The sequence below is a fragment of the Alexandromys fortis genome, unplaced genomic scaffold (assembly GCF_014885135.2).
Source record: "Alexandromys fortis isolate MF-2015 unplaced genomic scaffold, M_Fortis_MF-2015_v1.1 scaffold_111, whole genome shotgun sequence".
Taxonomy (NCBI): domain Eukaryota; kingdom Metazoa; phylum Chordata; class Mammalia; order Rodentia; family Cricetidae; genus Alexandromys; species Alexandromys fortis.
The window spans coordinates 5,862,415-5,878,044 of record NW_026067996.1 but is presented as its reverse complement, the minus strand read 5'-3'; the positions used below and the strand labels follow the sequence as shown (position 1 = coordinate 5,878,044).

Sequence of the window (15,630 nt, the reverse complement as noted above, 5' to 3'; positions counted from 1 at the left end):
TATGCATCCACAGAAACACAGATGCACACGCATAAAACATATGCTTGCTCTCTCTCTCTCTCTCTCTCTCTCTCACACACACACACACACACACACACACACACCATCACCACTACTACCACAAAAGAAAGGAAGGAAGGAAGGAAGGAAGGAAGGAAGGAAGGAAGGAAGGAAGGAAGGAAGGAAGCAAAGAAGGAAGCAAAGAAGGAAGCAAAGAAGGAAGCAAAGAAGGAAGCAAAGAAGGAAGGAAGGAAAAGAAATTGAAAGGATAGAAAAAAGAAAGCAAAGAAGGACACCACAGTACCTGGCAAATTGAAGTACTCCAAAGATGACCTTTGAATACAGAAAACAAAGTAAAAATAAGTGAGTAAACAAGTTAGTAGAAAAAATGGACTTGTAAACACCAGGAACCAACCCACCACTCCCTAAGAATGAGCCCAGCAGACTTGGAAGCACACAGGATCCTGAAATCTCGGCCTCCTCTTCCCAGTCTCAGTAACCTTTAAGAATTTGCTTAGTCCACTTGCACCTCCCATCCTTACCAAACAGCTGATACCTCACACACTTGCAAAGACAACTCTGATTGGGGCTTCAATTTTGCAGAACACTGCTGCTGGTCTTCATTTGAGTTCTGCCCACCCCACATTTGAGCATCAGTAAGTCACCCTTCTGCCTCCCCTCAGAGGCGATAATGCACTTTTTTCCAGTCCTGGAACTACACACTTACAATGAAGTGCTTTGCTGAACTCCCTCCAGCCTTATACTAAGAGCTGAGTCAGGGGTGATGGTTGAAATCAGTTGTCAACTTGACATTATCTAAAATCACCTAAGAGGCAGACCTCTGGGCATAGTTGTGAGGAAGTTGCTGTACTGAGTTAATTGACGGGGAAGAACAACCTAAAGGGCAGGTGTCCTGAACGGAATAAAAAGGAGGAAGTGAGCTGAGCCCCAGCATTCATCTCTCTCTGCTTCCTGACTGCAGGTACCACGTGACATTTGCCTCCTGGTCCCATTGTCAAATCATCCCTGCCTAGATGGACTGTATCCTCAAAATGGGAGCTGAAATCAACCTCCCAGCTGTACAGCAACAGAAAAAGTAAATAACACACAGGAGGAAATGGTCAGTGTTTCCCTCGCGTCTGAGACTCAGAATGGGCCTGAATAACGGCACTCACATCCAATCGGCTATGGGGAATTTTTAAAACATAGGGCTTCTTATTCTTAACATGTTTAGAATTTTAAGACAAGGAAAACAGAGCATTCAACTGAATAAGAGCACTCTCTGGCCACATACGCAGGATGTCCACCCTGAAACGCGCCCAGCTGATCTGCGGATATGCCTAGCTGCCCGTGTACTTCCTTCTCACTCACCTCTAACTGGGGTGAATATTCACATATAACACGCACTATACATCACATGCCGTGGAAGATATGGACTCTCTTGTTCTAAGTTTACTTCCCAGAGTCATTTCTCCTCTATTTTTGCCCCAAAGGCTGGGCATAAAATGTTCCACTTTCCTGTAATCTTCGCATTTCCTTGCTATGCATTCTGGAATCCACCTACCTGGATTCAAATTTGGATTCACCCCCACTGATCCCATATAGAAACAGGCATGGTGCTTCTCTCTACCTACTTCTAGTTTCTTAACTGGAAACTGAAAATAATGAGAATAGCAACCATACAGTCCTATGGATTATCTGAGCTAATAATGGTAAATAGCATGGAATGTGGTGATTCTTATCCCTGAGGTACATTTAGGGTCTTCTGGGGAGCTGTCTAAAATTTACAGTCCCTGGCTCCTCCTTAACCAAATGAATCGGAGTCTTAAGGAGTGAGGCCAGGATTCTGAGTAATTTCTAAAAGTTTTCTTGACATCTATACCACACCTCTCAATGCTCAGAGAACACGGCCAAATAAGGGGCAGAAATAACATCCAAGCTGGAGGGCAGGGAGGCCTGCCGTGACTTTCTGCCTTCTGGGCACGGCAAGGCCATTACACTCAAGAAGTCACAGTTGTTATGGTTACTTACAGGAGACCCAAAGTCGACTGAGCCCACCAATATTTCATCATGGATACGGAAGGGACTCATGAGAACCCCCTGCAAGCTGAAGAGCTATTGGCAGTTGCTGGCTGCTGGGGAAAGGGGAGTCATTTTTCTTCAGTAGTCCAGCCACTAGTTAGTTACCTACACACCGATAAATAACCTCACACCCACGCTCATGCAGCGCCTTGCAAGAAACTCAGTGGGTCAAAGGGGGTGGGGGAGACAGAGAAAGGAATCAAAAGGGATTAGAGAGAAATAGGATGAAAAAAGCAATGAAGCAAATGTAATTAAAAATAAATTCTACACACATCTGAAATTGTCAAATAATAGATTTTTTAAAAAATGTTTTTAATTCTCCTGCCAGATGTCAAAGCAGCTCAGTGGTGAAAGACTTTACTGCCAACCCTACTAACCGGAGTTTAATCCCCAGAAGCCACATGGCGGGAAGAGCGCACCAATCCCTACACATTGTTCTCTGACCCCCACCTGTGTACCATAGCAAGTATCCGCATACACATACGCTAGGTAAATAAATGTAATTTTAAAATGCTAGTTTACCCTAGAGATGTAAATGAGCAGGGTGAGGGGCTGGGGATCAATTGTCTTACCTATGGCCCCTGCTCTTGATGTGTTGGCTAGTGGTAGTCACACAATTGAGCTGCCCAGAGAAATATTATAGATTACATTGCAGTTCTTCTTTTTAATCACTTTGCATGTGGATTCTTTCTCCCACTCCCACTTACTTTGATCCAGAATGTACCTGCAACCAATATAAATCAGAGCCAAAGATGTCTTGGGGTGCTCCCACTGAGACAAAGGTACCTTTGAATCTTGGTCTTCCTATTAACCCAGAGATGAGAGAGGAAATGTCGACTTCTCCAAAGGGGTCCTTCCTTTGATATCATTGTGGGGTGTCTTATAAAAGTTCTTCATGCTGCAGGATTGAGGGCCAGGAGGATGCAGTCAAGTCACCAGAAACGCCTAAATAATGCAAAGCAAAGAGAGGTGAAGAGTAGGAGAGTTAATTTTGTGAGCCTGCATGTCTCTCATCAGTGTGGATAATCAGCTTTGTGCAAATGTCCTTTTGTCATATTTATGATGATAACACATCCATTATGAATACCGGAGCTCATTTGCAACGTGACCTGGCAAATATTGAACGTTCCGGGCTACATTTAATTCCAAGGTAACTGAAATCATTTGTGTTTCTTAGTAACCAGATAGGGTTTGGATCTCAGAAATCTTAAAATAGTAGGGCCTTTCTGACTTGTGTTTCAGAAACCCCAATCTAGATGGAGTTTGAGGAAGAAACCCATGGTGATTTGAGTCTGTTGTGGTCAAGGTCAAGAGGAAAAGGCTGAGAGTCTAAGACACATTGCTAAGGGAGTGACTTGAAAGAGCTGCTTATAAAATGGCTTCCTGCCTTAAATCAACTGACCATCTCCTCCAGCTAAACAGGATGCAGAGTTACTCACCAAGCTTATCAGGGCTCAGATACACAAATCTGCCCTCTTGAGAACCTTGGAGGTCTAAATCTTAACATCCAACCATTGAACACTTGCTACTCTGCTTAGGCTGAGAGCCTAAGACAAGGCGGATTCAGTTCAGAAGCTGTTTGTGTTCCAATTAGCTTACCAAGTCCAAATACTAGTGCAGGCTATGGCAAATTCTACAGAGAAACATGGGTGTTGAGGGCAGAAGACACCTTGTTGTCAGGACAGTACAGTCATTGAGTTTTCCAATCACTGTGAATCACGGAGATAGTTTCACAGGTCAGTACAGACAGCTTTACAGAATGAACTAAAAGAGACAGGTCTAAGTGCTTAACTCTCGTAGATGAATATTAGCATACGATTCTGTTTTATTGCCCTTATGTATGGTTCTATCTATGTATAAGTGTGTGTTGAATCAAGATATGAAGAGGAATGATTTGGCTACAGCTCAAGATCCTCCCCCAAAAATGAAATTCAGGCTTCTGAAAACAGGTCCTTCCGGCAGCATGTAAAAAGCAATGACTCAGGGCACATACCACATACAGCCTGTCACTGGGGAAGGGCCAACGGAAGGGTGTTGTTATTGTTTTTTTTTAATGTGTCATAAAATGATCTTGAAAAAATAAGTTGTTAACAAGCAATACAAAAATCAGAAGGCAACACATTTTTAAAATACAGACTTTGAGTGTCTCTTCAAAATGATGAATCTAGCTTGCTATAAACTGGGATATCCTGGGGAAACCTTACTCCATTCAAGGAAACAACTTGACAGGTAGATGCGGTGAATTGAGCTCTATGTCAATCTCTGTCCATGGGTCCTTCTGGCAATGATTTGACCCTACTTTTGACCCTTTAGCTAACCTATATTTCCGGTCTTATTATCACTCACTCTCTGTTCTAGTCAGACATGTGCTAAGTCAGTCAAGAAGATTTCCATCCCAATGCCCTGGATGTAGTCTTCACTCCCCTCCACACCTTCTGAGAGCTGAAACCTGTTCAAAGCTGGATTTCCATCTGTGATCATGGGAAAGCTTCTTTGCATCTCCATCCTCTCCTGCCCCCCACCCCATAGACCTGAATTCTAATCTGGTTTACTTAGCCCACAACCCTGGTACACTCACAGTTCCCTCAAGCACGTAATCTTTATTTATCATTATCTGTCTGCCTGAGTGTTCATGAGCTCCCTAAATGAACAAATTGCATCCCATTTATTTCTGTTTTACCATCCCATTGTCCAAACTAGTAAATTGCATAAAACAAATAATCAATAACTCTTTGATGAATTAGATTACAATAGACTTCAATATAAGCTTATTCATTATAGCACTGCTGAAAAAAGCAAAATACTGAAAACAATCCAATTGCCCATCAGTTGAATTTGAATAAATCATTACAGTGCCCTGTTATGTACAGAAACAACACAGAGATTGTTGGAAGTTTCTTAGATCTATATCTGGTGATNAAGATAGCAATTTCCAAAACCAAAAGGAGATTATCCAAGTATGAAATAAAGGTTTATAACATAAAAAGACCAAAAAAAAAGATGTAAATTTACTTGAGAAAATTATTTATTGAATGATCCAGGAATTATTCTTAGCTCTACATGTAAAATTTAACTAAGCAATGTGTCTATTGACATGCAGTCAGCATTCTAGTTGAGGGATAAAGGAAAAATTACATATTAGTAAAAATCATAATAAATACAACAAAGAGAAATAAAGACAAAAAATTGAAGCACGAAGTGGTATGACTAGCAGGACATGTTAGCACACAGTTTTGATCCCAGTACTAGAGATGCAGAGTCAGGAAGATCTGTGTGAGTGAAGGCCAGCTTCATCTATAGAGGGAACTGCATATCTGCCAGGGCTGTACAGTAAGACTCTGTCTCAAAACCAAAGCAATAGGACAATCATGAAGAATATTTCTATATTACATAAGAAGATTTGCTGCTAAGGAAGCACCTTTATCTCTGATGAGAGATTAATAGCATGCACACACACACACACACACACACACACACACACAGACACCTACCCCAGAATCCTAAAGGAAGTGAGAAAATAAGCCACAGAGCTGTTGGAACAAGCATAGAGAGCAGCAAAATCAGAGGATCAACAGCAATCACATTATTTAATTCACTTCAAGAAAAACAGATATTTACTTATTTTTTGGTAGAGTGATTGATTTGCATGTATATATTACAGATGGTTGAGAGCCACCATGTGGTTGCTGGAAATTGAACTCAGGACCTCTGCAAGAGCAACCCATATTCTTAACCACTAAGTCCTCTCTCCAGCCTCTCTTCCCCCAGATAGCTACTCTTAATGAGGCAATAGGGCTGGGGACTTTTAAGAAAATAGAAGTTTGATGATACATGATAATTCTGAGAAGTCTATGGGGCCTCTATGTGAGAAACAAGTCAGTGCAATGTATGATCTAGGAGTGGAGGCCAGGCTGAATTTAGATTTGCGATCACACATACATGGTATTTAAATCAATCTGTGGGGCTGCAGAGGAGGAAAGTGAGTGTGAGGATTAGTTGTGCAAGTCTGAAGGCCTGACTTCAAAATCCCAGCACTCATGTTAAAAAAATGGTAGGCCAGTATAGTTACATGAACTTACATGTTCTTGTAATCTCATTGCTGGGGATTTTCTTGGCTGCTTTCTACTTCTGCTTCTGTGATAAACACCATGACTGAAAACAACCTGGGGAAGGGAAGGGATTATTTCAGTTTATAGTCATAGTCTATTATGAAGAGAAGTGAAGACAGGAACCTGGAGGCAGGAACTGAAGCAGAGACCATGAGGAACTCTGAATACCGGCTTGCTCCTTGTGACTCGCTCAGCCTCCTTTCCTTACAGCCCTCAACAACTTGCCCAGGGCAGGCACAACCTACAGTGAGCTAGACCCTTCCACATTAATCATTAATCAAGAAAACACACTCCGCAGACTTGCCTATTGGTCAATCTGATAAAGGCAACTCCTCAGTTGAGATTCTCTCATTCCAGACAGGTCTAATCCTGTATCAAGTTGACAAAAACCCAGCAGCACAGCAATGGGAGGCCCTGGGCCATGCTGTCTACCAGCCCAGCTCTAGCTTCAATAAGAAATCCTGTTTTAAATGAAGAAGGCAGAGAGCGGCAGAACAGGACACTGAACATCCTCCTCTATATCTCTTCACATGGTGCAATTACCCATATATATGCGCATATACTACACTCATATGTGCGTATACCACACACACATGAAATATACTGCAACACACATGTGCATATATCATAGACACACACACATACCACTTTCACACTGCAAATAAGTAAATAGATAAATAAAAAAATATCATTTTTCTAGTTTAACAACTACTTGAAAATAAATGTGGCAAACCAAGAGGTCTGAGAATTAATTTTGGTGGCATTGTTCTTTATGGGTCTAGATGCTGAAGAGGTGAACAAAGGCTACACTGGGCCCTGAGTAGGAGGGCAAGGAGGAGGCCACAAAAGAAGCCAAGTAAGAATGTGGGCCAGTCTCCAAGAGGTAGAAGATAAACTCCATAAAACTGTTAAGAGGTTGAATAAAGAGATAACTGGGCACTAGCCATTAAATTTTGTGACATGAAGGTCACTGGTGACCTGAATAAAAGCAATCTTGGAAGAACGATAGGGACAAAAGTCAGAGTCAACGAGGATCTCCAGAGAAAGAGAAGGCTGGACTGACAGGGAGGCCATATGACCCCTTCAAAGTCTTTTCAAAATTAAGAAATATCAGACAAATTGAAAGGCATTCTAGAAATCACCGAGCCTGTTGTCCACAAAAATGTCAATGTCAGGGAAGCTGAAGAAAAGCTGAGGGAATGTTCCAGGTTAAAAGAGGCCAGGGAGACGTGACAACTGAATTTCATACGGGACTGGACACTGACTTGGGATTTCAAGAAAGCATTTATGAAGAAAAGTATTGAAACAATTGACAAGATTTCACTCCAGTCAACATTCTGAAACAAAAGGATTGTGTTGATGCTCAATTTCTCCAGTGCAGTCGCTGAATAGTGGCTGGGTAACACAGCGCTTTTTTCTTTTTAACCTAAAAGCACTTCACAGTAAAAAACAATGGTAGCAAGTGATTTAGAAAAAAAAGTAAATATGGATAAATATACATCCTTGGGCACATATGCATAGTTATGTATGAAATTAAAGCAGACAGATACATGGAGATTATAACAGAATCACGTGGGATGTGGGTGAGAGATGGATGCAAGTTCTAGGTATTGTTCTTATGACTTTAACTACATTTGAAATGATTTTGTAGTGAAACACTTTTTGAAAATATGAATAGTGTTTATTTCTGAGTAATGAGGTAATGGATTTTTCCCTATATCCCAATGTCTAATTTCTTCTTCATCAAAATAAACATGGTAGAGCATGGATTGATTGGTAAAGCACCTAACCATACAAGCATGAGGACCTGAATTCAAATCAATGTTTAAAAAAAAAAGTCAGACATAGCAGCATTTACCTGTTTTCCCAGTGCTGTGGTAGAGAGGCACGAGGATGCCTGGGGCTGGCTGGTTAACTGGTCTACCTAAATCAGTGAGTTCCAGGGTCAGTGAAAGAGCCTGTCTACGAAAAGAAGATGAATCATCATTGAGTAAGACATCCAGCACAGACCTCTGACCTTCAAATGCATGCACACACACATGAATGTGAACCCCTTCATACACTCACATATGAACATGCAAACAAGCAAGCAGAGATTAACTAAGTAAAACATAAATTTTAACAATGAAAAAATTTATCCATTAACTTTATCAAGCATCCAAAAGAGAAAGATTCAATAGTTTGTGTAAATACTAAATTATAAAAGCAATAAGTAATTCATAGGCTGGAATATAGCTTTAAGAATTTTTAATTAATTATCACATCAAATCATCCAATAAATGTTTAATGCCCAAATTTCCTTAATTTTTTTGTCATAACTTCTTGGGAACTAACTCTTATCTTTGATTTCTGATCTTTTCTTTTGGGAACTTGTGAATGAAGTGGCTGTGAGTGAGTACAGAAGGCAGGTCGTCAGCTTCTCATCCTGAGGCCAACCTAGCTGTATACCCCTCACTAGTAGAACAAGTCCACCATTAATAATAGAGAATTTTTGGAACAATCAATAGCATCTCAATAGAAACTTATTGGTTAATTGAAGAGCATGAAAGAAGAAGTTATATTAAGACAATTTGACTTCACAAGATGTAGCAGGGGTAGAATCATCTCTGTCAGATCCAGAAGATAAAATACAAAAGCCACAGGATTAGGGGGATGAGTGGAAGTTTTTGAGATATGAATTTACCTTGCAAGAAGGAACAACTTTATAGCCAAATAAGAAAAATGAGTGGTGAGGGTGTCCCAGAAAATTGAATGTTGATAGTTCTGCTGTGATGAATTGTAATTAATTTGAAATCTACCAGTTTAATTCAGCCTTTGAAGACACGTTTACAGATATTTTTAGAATGAATTTAAGCATTTGTTTTAAAGATGTGATAATGTATTATTAACATGCTTTTCAGTTTCTAGGAACACAGTGGACTGTTCAGTCTAGCTGACACTCTTGATAAAACTGAGTCATTACAAATATCTGTTTGCATAGGTTAACAGGAGGGCCAATGGCCTAACAGTCATCCTAACCATCCTAGAAGCTGAGGAAAGAGAATCACAAAATTCAAGTCAATCTGACTTCAGCTCAAGATCCAGCCAGGACGGAGGACTTAGTAAGATACTAACTCAAAATAATATAAAATAAAAATTTCAAAGGTTTGTGGATATAACTCAGTGGTAGAATACTTGCCAAATTTGTGCAAAGCCCTAATGTCAGTCCCTAGTAACACACACACACACACACACACACACACACACACACACACACACATGAGAGAGAGAGAGAGAGAGAGAGAGAGAGAGAGAGAGAGAGAGAGAGAGAGAGAGAAATCCTCTGAGTCGGGAAGTTCAGGGGAAACAAAAGCCTAGAGATGAAAACATGCTTCAAGCATATTTTGACTTGAAGGGCATCTTTTGAGGCCAGACAATCCTAGCTGTCACTTTTCACGCCTCATCAGGAGTGAAGACAGGAGAAAATTGTTTCAAAGTGACAAGTTTAATAGGAGATTCTACACATACCCAGGGATAAAAAATAAACCAATTACATATTCAGAAAATAAACTAGGAATAAAACTGCAGCTCTTCAGAGTAAATAACTAAATTACGTTCTATATTTATTGTTGTGAGAAAAAAAGGAAGAATAGCTATAAATTAAAAGACAATCAAAATTTCAAAACAAATAACTATCTAATAAACAAATGATATGTACAATTGATTTGATCAAAACACATTCTATGCATGTATGAAATTCTCAAGGAATTAAAAATTTTTGAAAGCATATTTGTGATAGCCTATGCAGCACCATTAAATGATCAAATTAGAGTCAAATGAATGTGCCCATTGTTCATAGATAAGATTCAATATTGTTAGTATATCACCACTTCCTTAGACCTGTAGATTATATATTTCTAATTTAGTTATTGGAGATAAATACTCAAGTGGGCCGATAGGATGGCTCAGTGGGTAAAGATGCTTCCTGCCTGATGGTGCAAGCAGATGAACTAAGTTTAACTTCTGGTACCCATATAAAAGTAGAAAGAAAGAATAGATTCCACAAACTTGTTCTCTGACCTCCACACATACACCATACAGAGAAACAACAGTAATAATAACAAATGATATTTTTAAAAAGAAATTTAAGATAGAAAAATAAAAAGACACCATTTTCTTGCACATCTGGTCTAAACATTTATCCCTATCAGGTTCTTCTTTGGAATTTGGCAAGAAGATCATGAGCTATATAAAATTCAGGACAGAGATGAGATACCCCAAACAGCTTGAGCCAGGAAGCACACTGGAAAACACTTACCTGTCAAGGAGTATTGGTCAGTTACCTTTCTTATCTCTGTGGCCAAAACTCTGACAAAAAGCAAAGTCAAGGCAGAAGGATTTCCTGTGCCCATTGTCCCGTTATGATGGGGAAGGCCTGGTGATGGCAATGGCTCATGGTGGTGGCAGCTGGAGCTCGTGTGCTTTGTTAGAACACGGGGACACTCAGTAATCAAAGAGACTGGATAGAAAGCAAGTGAGCTAGAATTTTCAAAGCTCCTTCCCCAGCACCCTACTTCTTCTAGCTTTGCCCCACTTCCTTCTTCAAGCTAGGCCCCACCTCCAGATGCTTTTTCAACCTCCCACAACAGCGCCACCATCTGGGGAAAAACTTGTGCAAACATGAGCCTGTGGCGCGATTTCACACTCCAACCATGACACCTGGAATCAAGAGTTGACTCTGAACAGTAGAGAGGAGAAACCCCAAAACACCAATGAAATGTCACTCTCAAAGCCTGGACACTGTAGGAAAAAAAAAAAAAAAAAAAAGACCAAAGAGCCAGAAATCTTCCAGACATCATCCTTACTTACCCTCTATCAAAACACTGTGAGTAAAACCACGAGTCTCAACCCATGTGTAATGTCAAAAGTCTAAAGGAGAGCCTGGACAATGACCCCTTAAAGGGAATCCATATATGGCATACCCATAGCCACAGATACCATAAAGGGAGTTCCCATGACTCCAAGAGAGGATTCACAGATTCACAGAATGCCAACTAGAGAGTCTGGACTCTCCCTGTCCTCATCAGTAGCAAGGCACCCTCCTATCTTCCAGCTGAAATGGCATCAGAAGAGGCCTAACAAAGTCTCGGGAAGTTCATTGCTGCCCAGCGTCAAATGAGGCCATCATATCTCTGGACATCATTCAGGGCTTTGGATCTCCATTTCTCTTCATATACAGGGAGAGGACAAATCTTAACTCTAAAGGCTAAAGACACAGCTTAAGTAGTAGAATGTATTCTTAGCATACCTAATAACTCAGCACTCCCTGGTCTTAGTCACTGGCATTGAGAGAAGAAAACAATGGCTTTTACTTGGTGAAATGAATGCCGTTTGTCCGTGCATCACCAATACAGTGAAAACAGTTCTGCTCCAGGAGTGTAAGGCAGTCCCTACACATGGAACGTGCTGGCTGGCTCTGGGTGTAACTCAGCCATGCTTCTATCCATTAGCAGAAATAGCAGCACATTTCCTGCAGATTCATTTGCACTTTCTCTCGGAAAATATCTCAGGCTTTTGTATATGCATATTCATAAAATTAAAATAACTTAATCTGCTGGTACTCTGGGTCTGGAAGCAGAGGGGTTGGAGGAAGGGAGAACACCCTCAAAGGTCCAAGAAGAAAAATCAGGATTCTCCAGGAAGCCCAAAAGTAAAAGGACTGCAGAGTCCAGGTCCTAGGGAAAAGCAGGGCTATACAGATGTTCACTGTGCAGATGTGCCCGGAAAACAAAACAGCTTTTCTCCTCAGGATCCTGATGTCCAAACTTGAAAACGGGTGGTGGAAAGGTGTGTGTCTGCTGGTGGCAAGCTGAAACTGTGTTTGGATGCAAACAGACTGGAACTCCAGCCAGGGAAGCAGCAGCCACACAGGGATGGGCAGGATCGCCTGATCTTTGCTAACAGAGGTTCCCTTCAGAATGCTCACACCTGGTAGGGCGGCAATAGCACAGAGAAAATGAGTGGGAATCACTGGGCTGTGCTTTGTTCTGCCAGCGCCATTCAAGACCCTTTTCCTGTCTTTTAGATGTGTTTGTGTTTGATTGATGGAGAGGATGTCATCATTTTATTCCCCAGCTCCATCCCTGCCAAGCTCTGAGGCAGCAGTGACTGTATTCTTCTTCCAAGGCCACAGCTGTTCTTGGGCAGCAATGGCTGCTCCCTGCTGTTGCTACCCACGGGGTACGTCACCATCATTTGCTGGTTTCTCTTATCGCTGCCATGCCTATGTAATGCTCCCCAAATAGAACTCGGCTCACTAATCCCATCTGAGTTTTGGTCTACTTCCTGCCAGGCCCCTGACTGAGATGGTGCATTTGGCTGGGCTGGTAAATGAGTTTCAGAAGGAGGGGGAAAGAGCAGAGCAATGGTTGGAGAGGAACCTCGAAGACTTCATGCTGCTTCAATCCTTGGCTGTCCTCTAGGAAAGCAGCTAAAGGCTCAGCCATCTGGAGAGGTTGTGGTGTTCTGGAAATGAAGACAATGACATTGGGTGTCATTGCAAGCTTGGAGAAGGGAGGCGAGAGGAAGGTATTATAAAAGAACATAAACTTTGAAGGTCACAGAGACCTGGGCAGGACCTCTGTGGTCCGGAGAGAGTGGTTCAAGTGTCTGAGGCTGTTTGTTTGTTTCCATCTTCTCAGAAAATGATATCCACATATTAGAGCCTTTTTAATGATGGTTAAAGTAACAAATGTTTGCATCTAGGACAGGATCCTGCCCATTGCAGGGTCTAGATCAATGTGCACTCCCTTTTCCGATCTCTGCTCTCACTCAACAGAGTACATCAAAAGCCTAGAGAAGTAGACACTTCTCAAGTGGGGAGCTATGATAAGAAGTGTTGGCATTTGTGAATAGTGCTACGTATTCAGACTCTACTTAAGAGTTAGCCAACTTCCTGCATATTTCCTAACGTCTCTGAGCCCCAGTGTCCTGTGAGTGAGAACAAGACCAGCTTTTCCTAAGATGTCAGTCACTATCTAGAGCTGAGAAGGACACTGGGGCACAATGAGGAGAAGACAAACCCACCAACTTAAAAGAAAAAGCAGCCAAAGAAACAATGGTACCAACTCGCTTGTTGAAATAATTTGCTAGCAGGACAAAAAAAAAAAAAAAAAAACCTGCACGTTCTTGCAACTGAGTTCTACTGGGCCTGAGTTTTAGTTTCGTGGTATTTGAAAACTTTCAAACTCAGAAATATCATATGGAAATTCAGATGGCACCTTACTTCTCTTTCAGATCAGGCCATAATCCCCCATCTACTATTACTATATACCTTCTTTCAGGGTAACAGGGACCACCCACACAGACCCCTCAAGTTTTTCCACTGGCCCACTCTTCACCTGGCCTACTTCACTCATGTGTGTGACTGGCACTTGGGATACCTGAGTATTTGGCAGCTACTAAAAATCTAGGACTTCATAGCCTCTCATTTTCAAGAAGACAGAAAAACATGAACCAAGAGAATGCTAGTCTACCACATCTGTAATTGATGCACATGGCTGTTCAATGACACCAGTTTGTGCCTCCTCTGGCATTGTCAAACACTGCAGTCAGGAAAGCAGTCACATTCTTTTGAGAACTAGTAGAAAAGATGGGAAAACCCAGAGCTAGCCCTGGTCTTTATTCTTGCCTTGGTAACCCCTGGATGACACGGGAGCCCACGGATGACACGGAAGCTTTCAACTTTGCACAGCTATTCCATTAAGCCAGGGACAAAGCAATTAGGATATCATTTTAGCACTTGGTGAATTAGGGATCCTGATAAACACCAATGAGATTTATCATCACAAAACCAGGAAGATCCGAAATTCAGGGTTCCTGAACAAACACATGACACCTCTACACAGAATTATTACTAAAAACAAAGCAAACTGAACCTAACAAAGTCCATCATTCTAACAATGCCCCTGCCCTTTGGAGGCATGAAACAGCACCTGTTGTGTTCTGTGATGAGGATGCAAACAACAAAGCCCAGACCTGAGAAAGGCCAGCAGTGCAACAAACAAACATTGAAGCAACGTGTTTTTCTAACCCAGCTAAACAAGAAGCTGAGGTAGGATGGCTGCAAGGTCACACCCAGCCTGAACAACTTGAGAACATTTTTTCTTCAAATAAAATTTTAGAAATAATATAGTTTGGTATGGAGCACTCGGCTGGTATGAATGAGGCACTTGGTTCAGTTTCCAGTACTTCAGTAAAAAAGCTTACTCTTAGGGTAGATTCAAATAACAACAAAATCAAGCCAAAATTACAGAGAATTCCATCTACCACTTGTCTTAATATACACCCAATGTCTGGTTCTGTTCATACCTGCACTGGAGCTGTACATTGAACATGACTAACACTACACTAACACATCATTATCAATCCAAGGACATAGTTTATGCTGGGTACCACTGTGTGCTACACATCCTGTGGATTTTGAGATGTATGAAGATGTGTATCCATCACTAAAGTAGCAGAGTTCCTCTGCCCTCAGAAGCTTCATTCTTTCTTCCTTCTCACCTATCCTCTAGTAACTACTGTGCTTTGAACCCTCCACAGTTTCATTTTTTTCCAGAAAGTCATATAGTTGGAATCATATAGCACATAGCCTTTTTATATTGGCTTCTTTTACTTAGTAACACACTTCAGTTTTCCCCATGATATTACCTAGCTTGGTAGCACATTTCTTTTGTGTTTCCAATAAAGCATAATATTGATTAATTTAAAATATCATATGTCTGATGGAGGAAGGTCATTGAGCAATAAAGAAACTGCTTGGCTGGCCTCATAGGTTAAAGCATTGGTGGGAGGAGTAAACAGAATAGAATTCTGGGCAGAAGAGGAAGTGAGGTCAGACTCTGCTCAGCTCCCGGACAGACTCAACAGCTCTGCTCGCTGGAGCAGAGACGCCATGCTTAGCTCTCCCAGGTAGACCCAACAGCTCTGCTCTCTGGAGCAGAGACGCCATGCTCAGCTCTCCCAGGCAACTCCAACCCAGGATGGACATAGGCTAGAATCTTCCTGGTAAGCGCACCTTGGGGTGCTTACACACATCATTAGAAATGGGCTAGTCCAGGTGCGAGAATTAGCCTATAAGGGCTAGAGTTCATGGGCCAAGCAGTTCTTAAATGAATACAGTTTGTGTGTTGTTATTTCGGGCATGAGCTAGCCAAGCGGCCGGGGTGTTGGGGACGCAGCCCCGCCACTCCCTATTTCAACATATGTCATCTACTGTACATGAGAGTTTCCTAAATTCGTCAAGTTTTCTCAAATTTATTCTTCTGTGTCATACAGTGCATCCAAACAAACCTCAGTCTCCCCTCCCACGATTGCTTGCGGTCCCTCCCCCCACCTCCCTTTTATCCCCAGATCCACTGCTCCTCTATTTTCCTTCATAAAAAGAGCAGGTCTTGGG

The 15,630-nt window shown here is 41.6% G+C and overlaps 1 long non-coding RNA gene across 1 annotated transcript; it reads right to left on the bottom strand.

Moving 5' to 3' along the window:
- Positions 1–2,652: 2,652 nt before the first annotated feature.
- LOC126512442 (uncharacterized) lies at positions 2,653–8,309 on the bottom strand. The gene is made up of 4 exons (XR_007595041.1): positions 8,050–8,309; positions 6,162–6,245; positions 2,869–3,027; positions 2,653–2,704 (listed from the first exon to the last, which is right to left on the bottom strand). It is a non-coding gene; the product is annotated as an uncharacterized lncRNA (long non-coding RNA).
- Between the last annotated feature and the right edge of the window lie 7,321 nt (positions 8,310–15,630).